At 38.3% G+C, this 25,825-nt stretch overlaps 2 protein-coding genes across 4 annotated transcripts in view; one reads left to right on the top strand and one right to left on the bottom strand.

The window, feature by feature from the left end:
- LOC134213730 (beta-1,4-glucuronyltransferase 1) overlaps nt 1–25,825 on the top strand; it is a 286,461-nt gene that overhangs the window by 51,799 nt on the left and 208,837 nt on the right. Inside the window, exon 2 of one of the 3 annotated variants that reach the window (XM_062693045.1) lies at nt 2,750–2,790. The exons of the other annotated variants lie outside the window; for them this stretch is intronic. The gene's annotated coding sequence lies outside the window, so the exon portion shown is untranslated. The remainder of the gene's footprint in view (nt 1–2,749; nt 2,791–25,825) is intronic. 3 annotated transcript variants of the gene reach the window in all.
- The window catches only part of LOC134210444 (uncharacterized), a 29,935-nt gene that overhangs the window by 543 nt on the left and 3,567 nt on the right, over nt 1–25,825 (bottom strand). The gene's annotated exons all lie outside the window — the stretch shown is intronic.

Here is a 25,825-nt window from a genome sequence, read left to right as displayed (position 1 = left end):
ATTGCCTAGACCGGCACCAGGAATCGAACCCAGCCACCCTCAGCATGGTCTTGCTTTGTAGCCGCGCGTCTTACCGCAGAAGGGAGATGCATTCGGGGAATTGTTACATTCGGGGAAATGTTACATTCGGCGAAATGTTACATTCGGTGAATTGTTACATTCGGGGAATTGTTATTCGGGGAAATTGCATTCGGGGGAATTGTTATTCGGGGAATTGTCGTACAATCCTTTCAGCCAATTGACCCGTTCGGCCAAATGGCTTGGCCAGATGGGTTTCGGCCTAGTGGCATTTGGCTAAATGGCTTTCGACCGAATGGGTTTCGGTCAAACGACCCTTCCCCGTTATTGTTATTCCTTTTATATCTTTGCGTGCAGTTTTCGAGCGTTGCCTTCCCCTGGACCTCAATAAAGCAATACTTCAGGCAACCTTTCGAGAATGGCTCCCAATTCTACTATCGTTCAAGTGATTTAGAAAGTTTTGACAATCCGATAGCTCTTTTTAGAAATAATAGAAAGGGTTGTGTACAGTAGAGTGATTCAAATTTTGACTTTTTTGCTCCCCCATGCTTAAACGATTGCATTTGCCTTTTTAACAACCCACCTAAATGTTTAGTTAATTTGGAAGTAAATTGAGTGAGCACGCGCGGTTTGAAGTTTGTATGGAAATTAGTATGAAAACAATAACTTTCATGGAAAAGCTCTAAAAACATATGAGTACATCGGCAACATAAAAAAATTTAAAAGGAAACAGGCCGTCTTTGTTGCGAAACGATTTGATGATCACAAGAAAAGTTATTAGGGAAATACTGAATCGTGGGAAATTCAATTTAACACGTAAAAGAATAACATCAATATCAATAATGAGCATTTTTGTTTTCTTCATAACTTTGCTTCCAAACGAGGAATCGCTTCGAAACAACAACTGCCTTTCAGCTTGAGAAGTATTCTGTGTAGGCAATGTGTTGATTATATTTAAATAGTTCATGGGTCATCTCATAGAACGGTATTCCACATAAGGGTAAGTTTTCACAGTAATTTCCATACAAACTTCAAATGTCGTGTGCACAGTCAAATTACATCCAAAATTGCTAAAAATTTAGGAGGATCATTAAAATGGCAAATGCAATCGTTTAAGCATCGGGGAGCAAAAAAGTCAAAATTTGAATCACTCTAGTGTACAGTGATAAATTGCTAATTGGGGCACGACCTCACCCCTCACCCCTAATTGGACGTTTTCACAAGCGTCAGTGTTGTCGACATAGTCGAGTCAAGTACGAGACACTGAAGACGTCATTCGACTTGAGTCGTTTTCCAGTGTGCTATCGAGTATCCATAATGCTAAAATATCTCGCTATTCTTGTACCTTCTTGATCGATAATTCGTTTACGAGATCGAATCGAAAGTCGTAATGCCAAACATGCTCGATATGATAGAATTTCGTTCGAATCGAGATGCTCAATACCACCCCTGCTTTTTAAATGAGTTTCGCTTGAAATAGCGAACCCCCAATGGATCAGCTTTCTTTCGTATAGGTGGTCTTGAATAGAACCGACTAATGGTTCTCTGTTGAATTTTGTTTTCGCTATTCTTTCTTCCGACATTCGCACAAAGTGATCAGCCCATTGAATTCTGCCCCAGTCACGTACAACTTGTACGTATTTGGCATCTTCTTTAGCATCTTATTAACATTTTTCCGCCTTTTTAACGTCCACGTTTCATGTCCATGTTGAACAATAAATTCGAAATTGCATCACTTTGCCGCATTACATCTAAGGTCACAAACGAGGTTGTGCTTCGTCTGAAATCCGAATATTTGATTTCGAGCCATCAAGCGTTGCACGAGTCCGCCCAATCAGTTTCTCCGGAAAACCATGTTCAGACATTATCTGCCACAGTTTATTTCTTTCCACTAAGTCATACGCTGCTTTGAAATCGATGAACAGATGGTGAGTCTGCAAGCTGAACTCTCGCTCTTTTTCAACGATCATCCGTTGGCTAAACATCTGATCCTTTGGTGATCGACCCTCACTAAAATCTGCCTGGTTTTCGCCGAAGAAGGATTCCTCGAGCGGTCTCAGTGTGTCAACCCTTTCAGGCCCAAAGGGTCATATATGATCCCAAAATAAAAATGGGTGTATAAAATCGCACAATGGATAAAAGTAAACACTATATTCAGCAAAATTGCTTGGAATAAAGTCCCCTATCAGGGAAAATATCAAACATGGACATCGTGTATATTGTCGCTGAGTTGTCGCTGAGTTAAAATTTTCAAACCCTCACTTATGCAGGAAAGCTTCAACTCATTCACAGGTGAGTGAATCAATTTTTTGCTCAACAGCAAGGCCACTGATTGTTGAAAATCGTTCCACCGCCACAATACAGCCTAGGTTTCGATCCGTACACGTGTAACTGATACCATTCGAATGATCCAGACGACTCCTGTGGCGTGGCGCACGGTAGTCGAGTGGAGCGGCGTACTTGAGAAGCAAAAAGCTCCATGTAAAAAACAGATTAAAACAAACCAAGACTAGACACACGTTGTGTGTGGATAATTTGTTTTGAATACTTTTTTGTCGGAGGAATTTGGGTTAGCATCGTTCAGTGGGTCGATCGTCTGCTCTTTGCGGTCTGCTGAGGTTGATCGTCGTCGAAAAAACTGGAGTAAACGTTTTCATCAGTGGACCATTTTTCCTTCAGCTGTGTCTGCAGTAAAACTAACAGCAGTTTCCTTTCTCTTCATGTTTTTCAGGTATGTCAGCCTCCAACTGGAAGCCTATAATCACGTAAACGGTAAATATTTGGATCAATACTCACTTGCATAACCGTGCAGATCATCGTTTCGGGTCTCAGCCAGAATAATCGTCAAAAAATATTCAAACGATCAGCGCTCCAACAGCAACGGTGCAATCTGGAAGCCTTCGAGCGCCGCCAACCTTCGAGCTGGACGAATTATCGACTCTAACCATCGCCACTTTTGGTTCAAGCTTAAAAGCTGACCATCGCAGCCGTTCTCCTCACTCAAACCCCGTAATCGCTCGGCATTGGTTTGCCTAGTTTGAAGGAAATTTGCAAACAAAAAAAAATCGGTCAGTTGCAGTATGATCGCGCGGCTGCCTCTCTCATCCTTCGCATCCCTCGAAAATACGTTGACCCATCGTCATTGGGTCAGCGTTTCCCAATTCCGTTTCCCGTTGTCAACACGAATCAAATTATAGAGATTTTTGTGTAACATGGTCAATTCATTAACTTCAAACCCTCTCATTATTTGGAGGGACATTTTCAATTTACTGCGATTTTCTGTGTTTTTGTCAAATTCAATGACTAGCAATGGTTGTCCAATGTCTATCAGCACTGAATTTGATATAATTTAATTTCCAAGTTGTTGTACTACGATTTGAACAGCTATTGTTGATGAGTTGTACTTCAAAAATGCTTCGAGAATCACTAAATTATGCAATTCTCCACTATACTCCGTTCCATAGGCCAATAATTGCTCGAATTAGTTTTCCGTTGTTCTCCCGTCCATCGGCGAAGCACCATTTTCCGACTGCAATTGATTTTGCGGTCGATCATCCCCGTGGCACCACAAACCCACTGCTAATTGTTTAAAAAATCAATTTCAAATGTAAAAATCTACGGTAACGCCTACCATGGACCATCGAGCACGGAGATTATCTCGAGGGGGTGCCTACCCTCGGACCCAACCGTATTGCCGATCGGAATAGGAGGAAAAAATCGAGAGTGAATCTTGCATCTATTTTCGCTTTTTCGCCTCCTTTTTCAACGAGTTTGCTTACAAACCTTAGCCCCACTGACTGTAGTAAGCTCGCCAGAAGAGCACGCGATTCATGAGTGGAGATAACAGAGAACCAGTAATCACGTTCGGTTGGATATTATTGGTGAGTGCACTTGGAGAGTTGGTTGCTTGCCAAATAGTAAACAAGATGTGCAATGATCCATCTTTCGTAACAGCGGGCGGGGTTGAAGTGTGGCCCATGTTCATAGTTTCCTTTTTTGGAATTAACAGGCCAGCAAAATTAATAACTTCGTCTAAAGGCACGTCAAATCACTTGACTGGGTCGTTGCTTTCTTACCTTTGGATATGGTACCAATATTCAATTCAAATTCAAATTCTAATTCCATGCCATATCCAAACCAAATGCAAATAAAAATCCAAGTTAAAAAATAAGCCCAAATCCAAGCCCAATCTTAATCCAAATCCAAGTATCTAAATATGAATCCAACTTCTAATCAAAGCCCAAATCAAATACCGAACTCAAGCTCACAAATTCAAGTCCGAGTCCAAGAACAAATACCGTCAACTGGGGGGAAGATGATCATTTTTAAGACAAAACATGCAATAACAATGTGTGTTTACATCTTAAATCGAAACAAATATTTTCAAAACATGTACTGCTATACGTTGCAATAATCAACAACTTTAGTTTTCTGAAATGCGTTCGCATTTATTAAAATAAATTAAATTACCACACATTTTTTTAATAATCTGGCTTGGGGTGAAGATGATCAAGACAGCTCTACTAAAACCATTATGACCTAGTAGTCAAAATACGCTAGGTTATCTGTATTAATGTTGAATTAACTACGTAAAGAAGTCTACGAAGTCAATATTTGAAACGAAAATAGCGTCATTTATTACTATCTCTCTCTTTCTTCCACAAAATACATTTTCATGATTATAATCGAAAAACTCGGATTTCTACCTAGCAGTAACATTACTTGAACGGAGAATATTGTTGACTACCGTTTCATAAAAAAAATTGGCACTTTTGACTGACACATCAAATGATCATCTTCACCTCAATGATCATCTTCCCCCCAGTTGACGGTACACATCAAGTAGAACTGTTTTGATTCCCGAAAGGAATTGTTTTGAGAATTATTGTTGGGTTTCTGAACAGAATCCTTGGGGGCTTCAAACTGGAATTGGTTTGCGTTTTCAAAATAATTTCTTTTGGGATTTTCAACGCAATTTATTTGGGCATCCAAACGGAATCCCATATGGCCTCCGAACGGAATCTTTTTGAGTCTCCGAACGGAATAACTTTGGGCTTACAAACGAAATCCTTTTGAGCTTGCGAATGGAATCTTTTTGGGCTTCTGAGCGAAATTCATTTGGGTTTCCGAACGGGCCTCAGAATTTTGGACTCCTGAGCGGAATCCATTTGAACTATTCAACCGAATACCTTTTACTTCTGAACCAAATTAGTTCAGGCATCCGAATGGATTCCTTTTGGACTTACTAGCGGAGCTTAGGGATTCTAAGCGTAACATTTTTGGGATATGAACGAAACCCGTTTGGGCTTCCGGACATAATCTTTTTGAGCTTTCGAATGGAATTCTTTTGTACTTCCGAGCCAAGTCTTTTGGGATTCTGAGCAGTCTCCTTTTGTGCTTCTGAACAGAATTGTTTAGATCATCCAAACTGCTGAACGACATTCATTTGGGAGTCCCAACAGATTCCTTTTTGACTACCGAAAGAAGACTGTTAGGTTTCTTCTTTGACTCCTTTCCTTTTCCTGAACCATATTCATTTGGATATCCGAACGGAATCCCTTTGAGCCTTCGAACGGAATCTTTCAAGTCTTCTGAACAAAATTCATTTGTGTTTCCGAGCGGGCCTCAGAACAAAATAAGTTTGGACTTCCAAATAGAATCCGTTTGGACTATCCACACGAATCCCCTTTGGTTTCCTAACGGAATCATTTTTGAGGTTTCGAAATTATTTATTCGGGACTTCTGAATAAAAATTCGTTCGAACATCCGAACGGAATCATTTTGGGCTTCCGAGGCTTCGATATTCTGAATGGAACATTTTTGGGATAGGGAGCGAAACCCATTTGAGCTTCTGGGCAGGATCTTTTTTAACTTTCCGAACAGAATCCGTTTGGGCTCCTTAACCACATTCTTTTGTGCTTTTGAAATAATTTCTTTTTAGCTTCTGATAAAAATTCATTTGGGTGTCCGAGAGAATATCCGAACGAAATCTTCTTGGATTTCCGAACGAAATCACTTCGGGCCTCAGAACGGAATATCTTTGGGTTTCCGAACCTTGAGCCTTTTATGAAAATTATTTGAATATTCCGAACAGAATCCTTTTGGGCTTCCTAATGGAATCCTTTTGGACTTCCGAGCGGACCCTTTTTGGTTTCTGGAAGAATAGTTTTGGGAACTCGTTTGAGTTTTCGAAATAGTTTTTTTAGGCTTCTGGTCAAAATCCATTTGGGCTTCCGAACAAAATCCATTTTTAAGTTCCGAACGGAATGCATTAGGCTTTCGAAATAATTTCTTTCGGGCTTAAGATGGAATTCTTTTGGACTTCCCAAAGGAATCCTTTCGGATTTCCGAGCGAAGGCTTTTGGGTTGCTGAAAGAAACTATTTTGAACTTCTGAACGAAAGAATTCTGGGTTTACGAACGGAATCCTTTTGGACTTCCGAGCGGAGTCTTTTGGGATTCTGTGCAGACTCCTTTTGTGCTTCTGAACAGAATTGTTTAGAGTATCCAAACGGAGTTCTTTGGATTTTCGAAATAACTTTTTTCGGAACTGCTTAACGAAATTCATTTGGGTATCCCAACAGATTCCCTTTTGACTACCGAAAGAAGACTGTCAGGTTTCTTCTTTGACTCCTTTTCTTTTTCTGAACCATATTGATTTGGATATCCCTTTGAGCCTTCGAACGGAATCTTTCAGGGCTTCTGAACAAAATTCATTTGTGTTTCCGAGCGGGCCTCAGATCAAAATAAGTTTGAACTTCCGAATGGAATCCGTTTGGACTATCCACACGAACCCCTTTTGGTTTCCTAACGGAATCTTTTTTGAGTTTTGGAAACTATTTATTCGGGACTTCTGAATAAAAATTCGTTCGAGCATCCGAACGGAATCATTTTGGGCTTCCGAGCGGACCCTTCGATATTCTGAATGGAACATTTTTGGGATTGAGAGCGAAACCCATTTGAGCTTCTGGGCAGGATCTTTTTGAGCTTCCGAACAGAATCCTTTTGGGCTCCTGAACCGCATTCTTTTGTGCTTTTGAAATAATTTCTTTTTAGCTTCTGATAAAAATTCATTTGGGTTTCCGAAAGAATATCCGAACGAAATCTTCTTGGATTTCCGAACGAAATCACTTCGGGCCTCAGAACGGAATATCTTTGGGTTTCCGAACTGAATACTTTTGAGCCTTTTATGAAAATTATTTGAAGATTCCGAACAGAATCCTTTTGGGCTTCCTAATGGAATCCTTTTGGGCTTCCGAGCAGACCCTTTTTGGTTTCTGGAAGAATCGTTTTGGGCTTCTGAATGCAATCATTTTAGGATTCCCAATGGAACTCGTTTGAGTTTTCGAAGTAGTCGGAAGAATTCTGGGTTTACGAACGGAATCCTTTTGGACTTCCGAGCGGAGTCTTTTGGGATTCTGAGCAGACTCATTTTATGCTTCTGAACAGAATTGTTTCGAATATCCAAACGGAATTGATTTGGATTTTCGAAATAATTTCCTCGGAGCTGCTGAATGAAAATTATTTGGGCATCCGAACGGATTCCTTTTGGACTACTGATCGAAGTCGGTCAGATTTCGTATCTGGCTCCTTTTGTGTTTCCCATAATATTGGGCTTCCGAACGAAATCCTTTTGAGCTAGCGAACGGAATCTTTTTGTGCTTCTGAACGAAATTCATTTGGGTTTCCGAGCGGGCCTCAGAAGGGAATCAGTTTGAACTTCCGAACGGAATTCATTTGGACTATCGAACCGAATCCCTTTTGGTCCCTGAACGGAATCAATTTAGGCTTCCGAACGGAAGCCTTTTGAGCTTTCGAAATTATTTATTCGGGGCTTCTGAACAAAATTCGTCCGGGCATCCGAACGGAATCATTTTGGACTTCCTAGCGAACCCTTTGAGATTTTGAATGGAACATTTTTGGGATTTAGAAAGAAACCCGTTTGAGCTTCCGGGCAGGATCTTTTTGAGCTTTTGAAATCTTCTGGCTTCTGATCGAAATTTATTTGGGTTTCCGAAAGAATATCCGAACGGGAATTCTTTCGATTTCCGAACGAAATCACTTCGGGCCTCAGAACGGAATATCTTTGGGTTTCTGAACTGAATACTTTTGAGTTTTTTTTTTATCAAAATTCTTCGAAGCTTCCGAACGGAATCCTTTTGGACTTTCGAGATGACTCTTTTTTGTTTTTGGAAGGAATCGTTTTGGGCTTCTGAATGAAATCATTTTAGGCTTCCGAACGGATTCGTTTTGGGCTTCCGAATGGAACTCGTTTGAGTTTTCTTTTAGGCTTCTTATCGAAATTCGATTTAGGATTTCGAAATAATTTCTTTCGGACTTCCGAAGGCAATCCCCTTTGGGCCTCAGAAAGGAATTATCTTGGGATTTAGAACGGAATTCTTTTGTACTTCCGAACGAAATTCTTTTGGATTTCCGAATGGAATCCTTTCGAATTTCTGAGCGAAGCCTTTTAGGTTACTGAAAGAAATCCTTTTGAGCTTCTGAACGGAATCATTCTGGGCTTACGAACGGAATCTTTTTGGACTTCAGAGCGGAGTCGTTTGGGATTCTGAGCAGACTCATTTTAAGCTTCTGAACAGAATTGTTTCGAGCATTCAAACGGAATTCTTTTGGATTTTCGACATTGTTTCTTGGACTACCGATCGGAGACGTCCAGGTTTTGTTTCTGACTCCTTTTGTGTTTCCAAACAGTATCTTCTTGAGCTTCCGAACGGAGTTCTTTTGAGCTTTCGAAATCATTTCTTTGGAGCTTCCGAACGGAATCTTTTTGAAAATATGAACGGAATTTCTTTAGGCTTCCGGAATCATTTTGGATTTCCGAACGGAATCCTGTTGGGCTTTCAAAATAATTTCTCTTAGTCATCTGATCGAAATACATTTGGGTATTCTTCTTCGATTTTTGAACGGAGTCCGTTTCCAAATGATATTCATTTTTGGCTTCGTAACGAAATTCGATTGGGCTTATCGAAATAGTTACTTTAAGTCTTCTGAACGAAATTCATTTGGGCCTTTTAGATTTCCGAACTGAATCCGTTTGGGCTGCCGATCGGAATCATTTTGAACTTCCGAACGGAATCTTTTTTTGGCTTAACAAAGTTTGTTTGGGCCGTTGACATATTTTTCGGGCTTTTGATCGAAATGCATTTGTGCTTTCGAATTCGGATTTCCTTTGGGCCTTAGAATGGAATTATTTTAGGATTCCAAGCAATCTTTTTGGGCTGCCGAACGGAATTCGTATGAGCTTTCTAACAATTTCTGTTGAGCTTCTGATCGAAATTTACTTGGTTTTCTGAACGGAATCCGCTCAATCCTCTGAACGGAATCATACTGGCCTACTGAATGGAATCCTGAATGGAATGGAATGGAATGGAGCCTTTTGAGTTTCCGAAAGGAATCCTCTTGGGCTTCTAAACAGAATCATTATGAGCTTCCGGGCGATGCCTTTAGGATTCTACGAAAGGACTCCTTTTATGCTATCAAAAAGAATCCTTTTATGGTTCCGAACAGAATACTTTTGGGCTTTGGAACGGAATACTTTTGAGCTTTCGAAATAATTTCTTTGGGGCATCCGAACGGAATCTTTTTGGACTTCCTAGTGGAGTGTTGTGTGATTCTAAACGGAACCTTTTTGGGCTTCCGAACGGAATTTGTTTGGGCTTCCGGATTAATTTCTTTTGACTTCTAAACGAAATTCATTTGGTTTTCTGAGCGTGATACTTTTGGGATTCCTAACGGAATCCTTTTGAGCCTCCAAACAAAATTCTTGTAAACTTTGGACTTCCGATTGGAATCTTTTTAGACTTTTAAACGGAATCCTTTTGGGTTTTAGAAAGAAATTTTCTTGGGTTTCGAACAAAATCCTTTTGAGTTTCCGAACAGAATCTTTTTGGGCTTTCGAACGGAATACTTTTGAGCTTTCGAAATAATTTCTTAAGAGTTTCCTAACGGAATCCTTTTGAAGCTCCCAGCGGAGTCTTTTAGGTTTTTGAACGGAACAATTTTGGGCTTCTGAACGGAACTCGTTTGGGCTTTCAAAATAATTTCTTTCTGGCTTCTGATCGATTTTTTTGTACTTTCGAACGTGACTGCGAACGGAATCTTTTTGAGCCACCAAATCGATTTTTTCTTAAATTTTGGGCTCTCGAACGGAATTTTTTTAGACTTCCGAACGAAATCCCTTTGAGCTTCAGAACAGAACTCTTTTGGATTCCGAGCGGAGCCTTTCAAAATTGTTTGTGCTTCCGAACCAGAATTCGAATTTTTGTTTTTGGCTTCTGAACGAATTTTTTTTTGGGATTATCAACGGATTTTTTTTCGGATTCCGAACGGAATTCTTTTAGACTTCTGAACGGATTTTTTTAACTTCCAAACGGATTTTTTTTGGGCTTCTGAACGAAATTTTAATGGTTACTCGAACGGAATCCTTTCAGGCCTCCGAACGGAATTTCTTTTAAGGATGCAAACGGAATGTTTCGAAGCTTCTCACGAAGGGGGTCGTTTTGGGCTTTTGAATAGAATCATTTTGGACTTCTAATCGGAATTCTTTTGGTCTCTCGAAACAATCTCTTTTGGGCTTCTGATCAAAATTTACGAAATTCTCTTGGATTTTCGAACGGAATAGTTTTGGACTTCCAACCGGAATCCTTTCAGACTTCTAAACGGAATAATTTTGATCTTCCGAGCGGAGCCTTTTGGGGTTTCTGAACGGAATCCTTTTGAGCTTTTGAGCAAAATCCCTTTTGTGTTTCCGAACGGAACTTTTGTGGGCTTCGGAATTATTTATTTTGACTTCTATCGAAATTCATGTTGGACTTCAGATCGGAATTCTTTTGGCCTTTCGAAATAATTTCTTATGGGCTTTAGAATAAAATTCATTTTAGAATCACTTTGGGGTTTCGAACGAAATCATTTTGGACTTTCGAACGGATTTTTTTTTGAACTTTGAAAATAATTACTTTGGGGATTCTAAACGAAATTCATTTGAACATCCAAACGGAATCCGTTTAGAATTCCGAATGGAATTATTTTGGGTTCCCGGATAGAATCCTTCTGGATTTTTGAACGTGTCTTTTGTTTTTTTTTTGATTCTGAACATAATCCTTTTTGGGCTTCCAAATGGAAATCATTAAGGCTTTCGAAATAATTTCTTTTTGGCATCTAAACGATTTTTTTTGGACTTTCGAACGTGATTGCGAACGAAATCCTTTTGAGCCACCGAACGGAATTCTTTTAAATTTTGGGCTTCCGAACGGAACTTTTTTAAACTTCCTAATGGAATCCCTTTGATCTTTAGAACAGAGCCCTTGTGGATTTCCGAGCGGAGCCTTTTAAAATTCTGAACGGAATCCCTTTGGTCTTCCTAACGGAATCCCTCTGGGCTTTCTAACGGAATTCGTTCGTGCTTTCGGAATATTTTTCTGGCTTCTGAACGATATTCGTTTTGGGCTTCTGAACGGTATTTTTTTCGGATTCCGAACGGAATTCTTTTGAGCTTTTTAACGGAATTCTTTTGGACTTCTGAACGGAATCGTCTTGAACTTCTAAACGGAATATATTTGGGCTTCTGAACGGCATTTATTTGGGTATTCGAACGGAATCCTTTTGGTCTTCCAAGAGGAATCTTTTTTGGGCCTCCGAACGGAATTCCTTTCAAGCAGGCGAGAGGAATTGTTCGAAGCTTCCCAACTGAATCTTGTTGGACTTCCGTGGGGATCGTTTTTGGTTTTGTACAGAATCATTTTGGGCTTCCAACCGGAATTCTTTTGGTCTTAACAAATAATTTCTTTTGCGCTTTGGATCAAAATATGTTTGGACTTCCGACCGGAATCCTTTGAACTTCCGACCGGACTTCTCAACGGAATAATTTTGGTCTTCCGAGCGGAGCCTTTTGGGTTTCTGAACGGAATCCTTTTGAGCTTTTGAACAGAATCCTTTTGGGTTTCCGAACGGAACTCTTTTGGGCTTTCGAAATAATTTCTTATCGGCTTTAGAATAAAATAAATTTGGGAATCTGATCGGCATCCGATCGGAGAACTTCCAAACGGAATCACTTTGGGGTTTCGAACGAAATCATTTTGGACTTCCGAGCGGATTTCTTGAACTTTAAAAGTATTTTTTTTTGGATTATGAACGAAATACAGCATCCAAACGGAATCCTTTTAGAATTCCGAATGGAATTATTTTGGGTTCCCGGATAGAATCCTTTTGGATTTTTGAGCGTGTCTTTTGGTTTTTTTATTCTGAACAGAATCCTTTTTGGGCTTCCAAATGGAAATCATTAAGGCTTTCGAAATAATTTCTTTTTGGCATCTTAACGATTTTTTTGGACTTTCGAACGTGATTGCGAACGAAATCCTTTTGAGCCACCGAACGGAATTCTTTTAAATTTTGGGCTTCCGAACGGAACCTTTTTAATGTTCCTAATGGAATCCCTTTGAGCTTCAGAACAGAGCCCTTGTGGATTTCCGAGCGGAGCCTTTTAAAATTCTGAACGGAATCGCTTTGGGATTCCTAAAGGAATTCGTTCGTGCTTTCGGAATATTTTTCTGGTTTCTGAACGAAATTCATTTGGGCTTCTGAACGGATTTTTTTTCGGATTCTGAATGGAATCCTTTTGAGCTTTCGAACGGAATCCTTTTGGACTTCAGAACGGAATCAAACATTTGTTTGGGTGTTCAAACGGAATCCCTTTTAAGCAGGCGAGAGGAATTTTTCGAAGCTTCCCAACTGAATCTTGTTTGACTTCCGTAGAGATCGTTTTTGGTTTTTGAACAGAATCGTTTTGGGCTTCCAATTGGAATTCTTTCGGTCTTCGGATCAACATATTTTTGGACCTCCGACCAGAATCCTTTGAACTTCCGACCGGACTTCTCAACGGAATAATTTTGGTCTTCCGAGCGGAGCCTTTTGGGTTTCTGAACGGAATCCTTTTTGGGTTTCCGAACGGAACTCTTTTGGGCTTTCGAAATTATTTCTTTTGGCCGTCTATAGAAATTTATGTTAGGGTTCCGAACGGAATTCGTTTGGTCATTCGAAATTATTTTTCTTATGGGATTCAGATTAAAATTCATTTCAAATTCAAATTCATCTGATCGGAGTCCGATCGGAGAACTTCCAAACGGAATCCCTTTGGTCTTTAGTATTTTTTTGGACTTTCAACATAATTTCTTTGGGGATTCTAAACGAAGTTCAGTTGTGAATCCAAACGGAATCCGTTTAGAACTCCGAATGGAATTTTGGACTTCCACACGGGTTTTCTTTGGACTATCGGACGGAATCCTTCTGAATTTTTGAGTTTCTGAACGGAATCCTTTTGAGCTTTTGAACGGAATTCTTTTTGGGCTTCCGAACGGAACTATTTTCTTCTTCTTATTGGCATTACATCCCCACACTGGGACAGAGCCGCCTCGCAGCTTAGTGTTCATTAAGCACTTCCACAGTTATTAACTGCGAGGTTTCTAAGCCAGGTTACCATTTTTGCATTTGTATATCATGAGGCTAACACGATGATACTTTTATGCCCAGGGAAGTCGAGACAATTTCCAATCCGAAAATTGCCTAGACCGGCACCGGGAATCGAACCCAGCCACCCTCAGCATGGTCTTGCTTTGTAGCCGCGCTTCTTACCGCACGGCTAAGGAGGGCCCCTATTTTGACTATTTTGGGCTTTCGAAATAATTTCTTTTGACCTTCTATCGAAATTAATTTGGGCATCTAAACGGACTGATCGATCGATCGAAATTTCGATCGGAATCCTTTTGGACTTTTTAACAGAATTCTTTTGAAGTTCTGAGCGGAGCCTTGTGGATTTTTGATATAAGTTCCTCGCCTCAATTCAAGTTGAATTAAACGAACCACGTCAATTAGTTTGAGTGAAATTTGTTTACAAAATACTATGAAACAGTAAATGATAACAATATTTACATAAAGTACTTCAATACTCGGTTGGAAAATAAAGCATTTCCAATTTTTTTGTTTGAAATTACGAAGCTTATTAATTAGTGAACAGCTGCCATTGAGGAAGAACATCTAAATGTGTACCTATTATTCTTTGTTTAAGAGCATTTTTTCATTATTTTTGTCTTGTCAAAGATTCGTGTTTTCCCTTACTAACGAAAGCTTTAATACAAGTCCTAATTGAAGTCCATACTTTGATTCATGTCTAAACATTGTGCAAATAGCCATTCTACAACTAATATGTTACTTCGAAAGTTTTTCGATTATTTGCCTTCACTTACTCGAGCAGGAGAAAGCTATCATAATTACTTGAACTCTTCATATAAGTACTAAGATATCTATGAACGCCTAAATGCAACAAATTCGAAATTAAATTTAACTTGCCACATCCATAATGGTACTCAGATAAGACAAACAATTCAACAATTTTTGCTCAAAATCTCAGCTGGCTTTCAACAGGTTCAAGAAAAGCACTGGAGCGCAAATCCCAAATCATCCCAAGGAATCCTCATCGAAATATCTCATACTTCGATTGCAAGTCAACATGTTATATCAATTACCTCCCGTCAGGAGGACTTGAGGCAGCAGCCGTCTGTTTTGACATTTGAGAGTCATTAGCTCAAGAAAGACAAACGTAATTGCTTTCGATTTGTTGCTTCGATTCCGGCTCTGAAATGGATCCAGTCTAAATACTCAAACATTGTAGGTTTCTACTCATTCCAGCGTCGTCGTACCAATTGTGAACCTTTTTAGCAATCGTTTTTCCCACCCAACAACGCCGGGAAGGGGATGCAAGCAACAGATAATTGGCGGGTGGCGTCGACTACGGCCTTTAAACTCAATCAATAATGTATCCCATCGCCCGCCGCCGCTATGGGGAATCCTTACCCGACCCGTTGCTCTCTTCCTTGGAAGCTTATTGACCTTTGCCACGGTACCGTTTCTTATTGCTGGCACAGTATCTAATTAATTATTTAGCATTTCCGCGCCAGAAACGCCCGCTTCCTATATATTGATATTACTATAACTACTATCATCAGCCCGGTTGGCTGTTCGATTTGGATGCTGCTCCGATTCGAAACGAGTTTCGCAAACTCGGCCTCTGTCTGGCACAAACTTCGAACTGTTAAAAACTGACTAAATTGAAAAGGGCCCATAAAAATAGTAATTTTCAAGTAAGAATTTCCTAAAAATAGTGAACTTTTTTTTCGAATTTTCAATTTTTCGTTCAAATCCCTTTTGTAATAAACGTTAAAATGTGAGGAAGTTCGATTCACCTTTTGAATATAAACATTTTTCACTGAATTTTAATTATTTTTTAGGTTTGTGCTTTTTTTAATTTGGATATTGACATTTTGATTTATTTTTTAATTTCTCTGTAACTTATTCTGAAATCCATTTAATCTAGAAATTTCATTTTTACGGCACATTCATTCAGCTGCCTTCAAAGCATAACTTACTTAATAGCAGATCTCCAGCGTTTTGTTTTATTTCGCTGCCACAAGTGGCTTCCCTCTGTTATTACACGGCATTATGCAAAAATAAGAGAGGAGAAGCACCCCGGCTACTTAAGGCGAGCGACTAGTGTACCAATAAAATCAACATCGTTAAAAAACTGAAGAGCTTGTGCCTCATGCCATTGGCCCAATATGCATGGCCGGCCGTGTCGACATGAGACGGGACCGACCGACGATGATAGCTGGTTCAGTGATTTTGCCACGGGGCGCGAAGAAGATTTCCCGCCTGCCTTACCGTACCCGGTAGGTTACAGGCAGGGTGGTGCAGCAGGGCAGAAGATGCCGACTTCCACTTTTTGAATACGGGCCAAAACGGCAAATATTACTTAATTGTTATTCAACCGCAAGACCCGACCGAAAATATTGAATCCGAGTGGCTTCGGTCGGCACGTTGTGGATTGGGAAAGTGCATTTTCCAGTGAACGAAGAAATATGCCGTTGCTACTCGGGGTGTCCGTTTGTGAATAAAACATTTTTGGTTTAACCATAGTTACTATTATAGACTCATTATAAGATCGTCAGCTTAAGATCTGAAAGTCTTTGTAAAACCTTAATAGACAAATTGAACAAGTTCTTTCAAAAATGTCAATTCTGTTCCGGATTACAAAGTAAAATTGTATTGCCGTCTCATTTCTTCTAATCAGTTTCCGCCAAAAGTGGAACTACCCATAGCTATGCGTAGTCCCGCTTTTAATGGAAACTGAGTAATTTTTTCATAGGAGAAAAAGAGACGGCAATATATGTTGCCTCAGTCACTGAGTTATTCAAAGTTAGAGTGTACAATTTTCGGTGCATTCGGGCTGTTCGGGGTTGCATGCAATATAACTTCAACGCACGAGATTTGGTGGTGCAGTAAAATGGAATTTTATTGCTGCGGCAGTTGTGAATTGCTGTTCTATTATTTGCTCTTCTGAATGATTTTGTGGTGTTGCTAAAAAATTCATAATAATAGCCTATTCCGCTGCCGGTACAGGTGTATTAGTTCTATTTAGGATTTTGTCATTGTTTAGTTGACTTCATGAGTAGGATTTATTTTTATGATAATGATCTAATTTAAACCGCAATTATTCGATCATGAATGCGGGTTTAATGTAGTTTAATTAGGATAAAACATAGTGTTCACGCACATAAGAGTGGTGGATTGTTGGTGTTTGATTACGAATGGAATTCTATAAATGTTAATTGAATAACGACCGTGATACTCGTTTGTTTGATTGCGTTGGTTTATTAGCCAACGAGCCAGAGCTACATAGTTTTGGACAGAACAGATTACGACAGGTTAAAATTCTGTTGTGCATGGAACTTAGATCACATTGTTTTTGTAACAGTGCGCTTATTTACATGGACCATTGATCTTCATTGTCTCCAATATCATTTATCCATATTGGTGGAACAACATTGAAAGTATTTGAGGTAATTGCAGTTGAATACTATTCGGGAAATTAAAGTCAAATTTTATCTTTATCAACTGATTACTTTCAATCTTTGGAGCAATCTATCCCAGAGGTTCCCAAACTGTGGGTCGCGACCCCCAGGGGGGTTTTTTAACAGCCATGTTTCGTTGGCTTATGCAGGCTGGCTGTGCTAGAGTTTTTCTTTTGCCCAATAAAAGAGTTTTCTGAGTGAACATACCTGCTTTCGCACATCAGATGAATGGATAACAACCACACTATGTCAGCTATCATTTTTATTTCACTATTTCCATTAGTATAGCGACATAATTAACCAAAAGTTTTTTGGACAATACTGGGTGCACCCGTAGCCAAATGGTGGCATGCGCTTTCGATTTGTTGCACTACGGTAGTATAGGTGAAACTCTAAAATCGAAACATTCTCACCAATAACCCGTACTGGAGAAAATAACCGAAAGCTGCAGATAGAATATCCGATGCTTGCGATTAGGTTGCTGAGAATTTTTGTAAAAACAGGTTAATCCACTCAGCGGTTAAGTTTCATTCGTAAATTACATAAAACGCTAAACTCAACCCACATCAGGCCTCTAGTAATGCTTCATGTATGGTAGGGTTCGGAAATTTATAAAGTCCTTAACGCTCAGACAAGTACCCTCTCACAACCTAAAACGTCATGTAGTTTGTGAATGGGCCCTCATGATGCTTTTCTTTTTTCGAGCCAGAGCTACATAGTTTTGGACAGAACAGATTGTATAGATAGTGCGCTTATTCACATGAACCATTGATCTTTATTGTCTCCAATATCATTTATCCATATTAACGGAACAATACTGAAATTATTTGAAATTGAAGTCAAATTTTATCTTTATCAACTGATTACTTTCAATCTTTGGAGCAATCTATCCTATGTAAGGGCTGGTAGCGAGTCACTTTTTAGTGACTTAATCACTATTTTGAGTCTAGTAACTAAATAGTCACTATTTGAACAAAAGTCACTAATGTCACTATTTTTCGGAAAATGGTAACTAAAGTCATTATTTTTGCACCGCCGATTGTGAAAAAAGTTCATTTGTCCCTACTATTATCATCAATTAAATCAAATGTAAACCTGGTAGCATTATATAATATTTGAGAAAAATACACCAAAAAAGATCAAAGCAGTATATTGAGCATGAGCATGAGCATGATGACCGTGCATTTCGTAGTTGCTACTCCGTGATTGACCAGAGCAATCCCAATTGCGCACAAGGATCCAATGGATGGAAGTATGGGATTTGCTCTCCAGCCTCAATGAGCTCTAGTATTTTTGAATGGCCACGTCCTCACGGTCTATCGGGGATGGGAAGGAATTGATGATGCAATCACTCGCCCACTGCAAGCCGAGAACACCTCTGCACTCGTCACGAGGAATTTTGTTGGATTCTGGGGGTTAGGTTCTATGGCAGAGGTTTGTCTTGGTTAACGGGTTGCCAATGTGATGAAAGGGGTGTATTCTAATTGGATGCCGAAACGAGACTTTTTTCGCTCATTTCAAATTCTAACAGTTACCTGCTAGAACTAATCAAGTTGTAGGTATAGGGATAGAAAATGGGACCGGTATGAAGGCCCATTTCCAGTTCTAACGATTGCTAGAACATGAGAAGTGTATGAAAAGATACGAAGTAAGAGGAATGGAACGGGTCTGGGATTGAACCCACGATCTCCTGCGTATAGCCCGTTACCAAAAAAGATCTAAGCAGTATATTGTGCAAATAGTTAGGTCAACTATGATATTCTTTTCGGCGAATGGATCTTGTTGAAATCCGTAGTACTGACCTCAAATGCAGAGCCAATCCATCAGAAATTCGTATTTAAATTCCATTCAGAATTTTGTTAAAGTTTCGTTTGGGAATGTATACCGCCGGAAATAAGTATAAAGACAAGCATGTTTTTCATACATTTTCATCATGTTTGAGAATCGAAATCTCGATTCGTAGCGATTCGATTTGGCTAAAATTTTACTAGGCACCTGTTTTCCACTTGAACTTTCGATCTTTGTGTGAATTGTATACATCTCTAATGATTTTGACCTCCGAATCTGGAAATAATTATAAAAACACCACTTTTTTATATGGGGCTCCATACAACAGACCTGTCTTTATAATTATTTCCAGCAGAAACGCGTATAAGTAGAATATATGCATAAATATAACTTTCATTGAATAAAAATTCAAGTCATTTTAGGTCTGCTGGCAAAAAATCAGCCTAATCGAATCGCTAAGAATCGAGATATTGACTTCTCAACATGGCCATTTTGTATGGAAACCGAGCTTGTCTTTATACTTTTTTCCACCAGTGTATTGTTTTACTAAAGGAATTTTCGGTGGAATTTCTGGAAGAACTTCCGAATGAATTCTTGGAAGAATTCCCAAAGAAATGTTTGGAGGATAATAGGGAAATATTCTTGAAGGAATTTCTGAAGAAATTTTCGAAGATGAAGGAATTTCCAAATCTATTTGGGATCGAAGTAGGCCGTGAAGGAAATCTGGCGTAAAAAAAGACGTCTTTTTACACGATAGTGATGTCTTTAAAGTACGATGAACGTTTCGTGGCGTAATGGTAATCTGGCCAAATCGAAAATCAAGATTCAATTTCTTTACACACGACCGGGATCCAGCTGATTGGTGTCTATGTATGCGTAGATAAGTACGGTTGACTCACGTACGGAATCTGATCACCGCTTGGGACGCATATCGTTGTCATCTGGGGCAAGCCTTAATCTGAACAGATTTTCCGTGTTGCAGTTCGGTTGTGATCAGTTCATATTTTAAATTTTTTCCCAAAAAATATTTATTATAAATGTAAATATATAATATTTATTATAAATATTCATAATTTTCTGTCCGTTATTTTGTTATCCTCTGTCTGTTAAAGCTGTTTCGATTACGAGTGCTTTCTTGAGCAGATAATAGGTTTATTATAAAATAAAAACACTTGTAAGGACGTGGCCAGGTGTGTGGAGAAAAACGGGTCCACTTAATTTCAGCGGATTTTACATTGGCCATGGATATGTTTATCTTTGAAAATCCATCTACAATTTGTGTAAGGGTTCATGATATACTATGCTATACAATGCTATGAAGGAATTTCTAAAACAAATTTTGATGAAACTACTAAAAAAATCATTTTTTTAATTTTAAATGTAATTTCAATAGAATTTCTGAAGAAATTTCTATAGGAATTTCCGAAGGAATTTTTCGAAGGAACTCCTGGAGGAATTTCCGAAGGAGTCCTTGAAGTAACTTCCGAAAGTGTTCTTGAAGGAATTTACAAAAATACTCATAAAGGTATTTTCAAATGAGTTTTCTGGAGGAATTTCCGAAACATTTCCGTGAGATATTTTCTAAAGTTTTTTAGAGGAATTTTTGAAAGAAATTTTGAAAGAACTCAGAAACTCCTAGAATTTCGTACTTAAAGATTTGATGGAGTTCCTGGAAGAAAATCCGATGGAATGAAATTTTTGATGAAACTAAAATTTCTGGAGGAATACATAGAGGAATTTCGGAAAGAACTCCTGAAGGAGTTTTCAAAGCAATTCGCGGAAGAATTTCCGGAGGATTTTATGAACGCATCCTTAAAAGAATTTTCGAGTCTGAAGAAATGTTCGAAGCAGGAGGAATTTCCGATGTAATTCTTGAAAAAATAATTGAAGGATTTTTTGGATGAATTACCTTATGAATTTCTTAAGTAATTTACGAGAAGAAAAGGCTGGAAGATTCTCCGAAATAATTCATGGATGTATTTCCAAAATATCAGAACGTCAGCTCCAAGAGAACTCTTATAGCAGTGCAAAAAATGCAACTTTTGATTAGTAAATATGCTCAATATCTTTTGCCTATCAAAAGTTATAATCATTTTTCTGTCAAAGTGACGTTTTTTGTGACGTTTTTATCTCCGATTGGTGCAAACCAAAAAAATATGTTTACACGGCTTTTGAAAGAGCCACTCATATTCTTTATTGTGTTAAAAAATTGGGAGATTTTTTATTTTTTTATCTCAAGTTTTATCAATTTTACTAATGTTATATTTTTGACAAATAAATTGAGAAAGAAAAGACATACAGACAATGTTCTTATAGCGAAACATGCGCCTTGAAAAGCCCCAAAAGTCTTCAAAGGGTGAAATTTGCGAAAAAATAAAAATAAAAAATCTACAGCTTTATCACTTTTTATTAGTTTTATCATTATCTCCCGAGTTATCGAGAACTAGGGTGACCCATTTAAAAAAACGTATTTTTTTTTATTTTGCCGCACATTGACATAAAATATCGTACAAAACTGTAGCGCAGCTTTTTTCAATCTACTAAACTTTTTCTGTAGCTCTTAGGCTCACTTGTTTAGAGCAATTTTACTTACTAGGATTAGGATGTCCTAAATTTGACAGAAAAATGATTATAACTTTTGATCGACAAAAGATATTGAGCATATTTACTCATAAAAAGTTGCTTTTTTTGAGCTCTTAAAGTCATCCGTAGGCGACTTTTCCGAAAATTCAAAACCAAAAAAAAAAGAAGATCAAAAATACTGGTTTTTTGAGCGACACCTTAATCCAAGTAAGTAAAGTTGCTTTGAATTAGCCAACTTAAGAGCAACCGAAAAAGTTTATTTTACAAATATTTTTTTATAAAATGGGCCACCCATTTTTTTAGCATCATAATGATGGTCTTACTTTTCCGAACAATTTTTTAGAACAATTTTTTTTTCTAAGAAATTTTATTTTGGCGTAAAATGCATCTTTCCGCGTAAATCTGTATCCTGAACCAAAGTGCAGTGGTCCCTAGCATACGTACTATCCAGGGCCGCAAATAAATTTTGAGCTGTTGAAGCGGGCTGCAGTATATTTGCAACATTTGTTTTCAGTTCATATTGCATATTACAAAATATTGTATATTTGAACTTAATAATTTATTCCTGTGATCTTTTTTGAAATAAAATATGTACTTGTAAGGACATTTTGTTCTCAGTTGGCAGAACTCAGTTGGCAGAACATATGTTAAGCTGTTTTTTTTTCTTCCAAATGATGATGTCGATCGATTCTGTAATTTCGATCTTAAGTTTTTTATGGTTGACGTTTATTGTGTACTATAACGTGTCGTAGCAAATAACGAAGGGTTCTGTGATCCCACTCGCTCGGAATTCTAAGAAGCATCCATTCAAGACGTTTGAGATTCTAAACAGAATTCGTCTGTAATTCTGAACAGAATCCATTTGAGATTTTGAAAAGAATCCGTTTGGGACTCTGTATAGATTCCGTTTGGAAAACTCAAGAGTATCCGTTCGTGATTCTGAACAGAATTCCGATCAAGATTCGAAGCAGTATCCTTCCGGAATTCGTTTGAAATTTTGAAAAGAGTCAGATTAGGATTTTGTTTGAGTTTCTGAACATTATCCGTTTGGGATTCTGAACTATTTTCTGGAAGTAAAAATCCATCAAAATTTCAGTTCAATTTCGCTGAAACCTAACCTATTTTGAAAAATAAAAGCATTCTTATTACGGAGTAGTGTATGACCACATTAATTCTACCTGTAGTTCAAACTTTAGTTTCTTTGAATCCGTGATTAAATACATATTTGCTACTAGCATAACCCGGGGTGATAACATCGAAGTTTGCTGAAACGTATGTATGGAATAACGAATTTAATAAATCATAATAGTAAAGCTATTCTTCTTCTTCTTCTTATCTTCTTCTTACACGACGATACTTTTATGCCCAGGGAAGTCGAGACAATTTCCAATCCGAAAATTGCCTAGACCGGCACCGGGAATCTAACCCAGCCACCCTCAGCATGGCCTTGCTTTGTAGCCACGCGTCTCACCGCACGGCTAAGGAGGGCCCCTAATGGTAAAGCTATTACCGACATAAATGATGCTTCAACATTGTAATGATATGACCTTGTCAGGTTCCCGAGTACACCGAAATATTGGGAATGGTAAAAGGCTTTTCCTGCTTCAGTATAGTCTTGCTTTGCAGCTATTTGTTTGACGCACCGGTAAGGAAGGCCTCTCAGAATAGAAGAAGTTTTCAAAAAATTAATTGCCCCAAACCGTTTATTATACTTGGCGGGCGGGCCCCTTCAGTGAAGGAATTATCTCCTCTCCTAAGTTGAACTGGGCAGATGTATCTTTTTGAGGACGATTTTTCGTCCTATATAGAGCAAACGTGTCCATTTCAAGAAGGAATTATCTTCTCCTTTTGCCTTATACTGGGCAGATGTCTTTTTTTTCAAAGAAGGCGAAAATTCTGCAGAATGTTTTTCGGCGAAATAGTATACAACCTACTTCAATACAATTTATCATACATCGAAAATCCAGTTTTGCTATCAGACAATCTTCCCATTATTGGTTTGCTATATGATGTACAAAAAAATTAAACTAAGAAGACATCCCTGTCTTTCTGGCTTTTTATTTTTATTTTTTCTGTCAGAAATCCATTGGTTGAGGAAAACCAAATTTATCTAGCATTGTCCGAAGATAGTTATGGCCAACTTTATCGAAAGACTGGGTCGAATCAATACTTACAAGTCAACATACAGAATGTTTGTTCTCATCGGCTTTAGCTATAACTGTACGTATTTTTTTTAAATTGTGAATACAGGACTTATTTCTGATGCATGCTGATTGACCAATTGCAATAGTTTATTACTCGATTACTTTCCGGAAAACCACAAACCATAGTAAAAATAATAATTCATAATCTTTGTTCCGATTTTGTACATGCATCACTAGCCAATCACGTACATGCATCACTAGCACAGACATCAAAAATCAATCACTTGCAGGTTTGGATCTAATCCTCAGTTTGAACAAGGTTTTACGCAGAGCAGACGCATTAAAGCGATCGCTGCACACCAAATTTTTGATTCATGATCCAGCAATTTGATTTGCTGGATTACTATCAGCAATTGGACGTTTTGCTGAAATACAGCTTTTCAGTTCGACATGTATTGGAATACAGCACACATTTTTACAGAAAACCAGCTATCAAAAAGTTTTTGACTGATAATCAGCATATTGAACGACGTTTTACTGAAATCAGCAAACGATTTCATAAAATACTGGAATCCAGTAAAATTCAATTGCCGAACGTAGTTTGTGCTGAACAGCAGTTTGTGTTTTTCTGAAAGCCCAACCTGTCAACCAGATGTCATTTTAAGTGGAAAAAGTAGAAATAAAAGAATGTATTCTTGCTGTTTCGGCCAAATCTCTGTAAGTACATGATTTCTATTTAATTTCAAGTTTGATCAAACATGTGTTTTAATTTTTTTCAATAATAGCGGACATTAATGTCACTTCCAATGACTCGTCCACTTTGGATTGGGAAATTACATCTCCTGCAAGAGCGATGGTACACTTCATCGATGGAAAAATTATGTAGCGCTGAGCCATCTTTAAATAATAATAAAATAATTTAATTAATAGAATTTTACGTATTTGTTGTTTATTAACCAATGGGGCTACCCAAGAAGCTCTCTCTAATGTCTAGTTCAAATTTTAAAACCACTGCATTTTTATTCATCCTCTATTAAATTGCTGGAAATACAGCAAAACTAATCTACTTATCAATTACTGAAAATTCAGCAAACAAACCTTCGATTTTGCTGAACATACTGTCACATCCGTCGGGTCAGACATTGCTGGTTTATCAGCAATTATTTTTGCTGAAAAAATTGCTGGTTAAACAGCAAAATTTTGCTGGTTTTCAGCGATAAAAAATTAGTGTGTGCGGAGCGGACACAGCATCACGGAGGCGCTGGTGGTGTTCGATGTGTTGCTGCAGATCATTCAACCTCAACGAACCAGCATTTCATATGAAGAAAGATGTTGGGTTGATCATAAAAATAGCACTGTGGCGATCTCGCACCGCCAGTGCCGATGCTGAAAATTTATTACAAATTGTGGTGTCAGCTAGTTGGAAAGGAGCATTGGGAAAAGAAAAATTGGTTCTTCTCAGGACCAACATTTTATGAAAAGAAAGAGTTAATTGCGAAAATGGACTGTTTCGGTGGCATCGGGTTTGGCGTGGTAGATTGGTTGCTGTTAGTGATTCCATCCATTCAAATTTACTGCATCATGTCCCTCCGACGCGCTATCAAATTCGCTATTTACGATTGAGTTTTGCAGTTTGAAGAAAGTTTATTTCGGATAGTCGGGTCCACCATTTTTTTGTATACAGTGGTGGCTTTTGTATAAAATCAATGAAGACGCCACCTCAGTGGAAACTATCTACAGCAACCACCCATCGGTGAACGTCACTCGGACATTTAGTGCCGAAAGATAATGTTTTGTAATATGAAGAAACTTCGTCTTCAGTCAAATTTCCGTTGTCATTCCTCGCAACAATACGCATTTTAGATAAACAACATCTCATAACCAAATTCAGAATCTTGCGAGATAATTTTATAGGTTTCTTAGAATTTGTCATCCTCCGAACGATCCGTTGTCTGCAGAATCCCGATCGAAATGGCTCGCGCAGGGGTGGGAAAATCAAATTTTCAAAATATCGAGGATGATCAAACTCACCCGCGATCTTACTTTTAAATTATCAGATGATAAAAACTCGCCAGCGATTAAGAATCGTTTGAAAATCGTATCATGATTTGAAGCACTTATCGTTACATTTTGAACACTTTTTCCTTACTACCATGAAACCATAACGCCAAATAGAAGATATAACGGGACTGTTGACAATTAGCTGATCATAGTAAAGATTAATGTTTAAATGAAAATTTCTTATATCTAATGAAGTAATTTCATTAGCCCCGCCCCTTCATTAATCGTTATGAGTGCACATTATATCACAAAGGGGCGGGGCTAACGGACTTAACTTATTAAATACAAGAAAGCTATTTTTTTGTTAAATATC

The sequence above is a fragment of the Armigeres subalbatus genome, chromosome 2 (genome assembly GCF_024139115.2).
Source record: "Armigeres subalbatus isolate Guangzhou_Male chromosome 2, GZ_Asu_2, whole genome shotgun sequence".
NCBI lineage: Eukaryota > Metazoa > Arthropoda > Insecta > Diptera > Culicidae > Armigeres > Armigeres subalbatus.
Note: the sequence above shows the minus strand (reverse complement) of the source record. Positions and strands in the feature narration are given on the sequence as shown.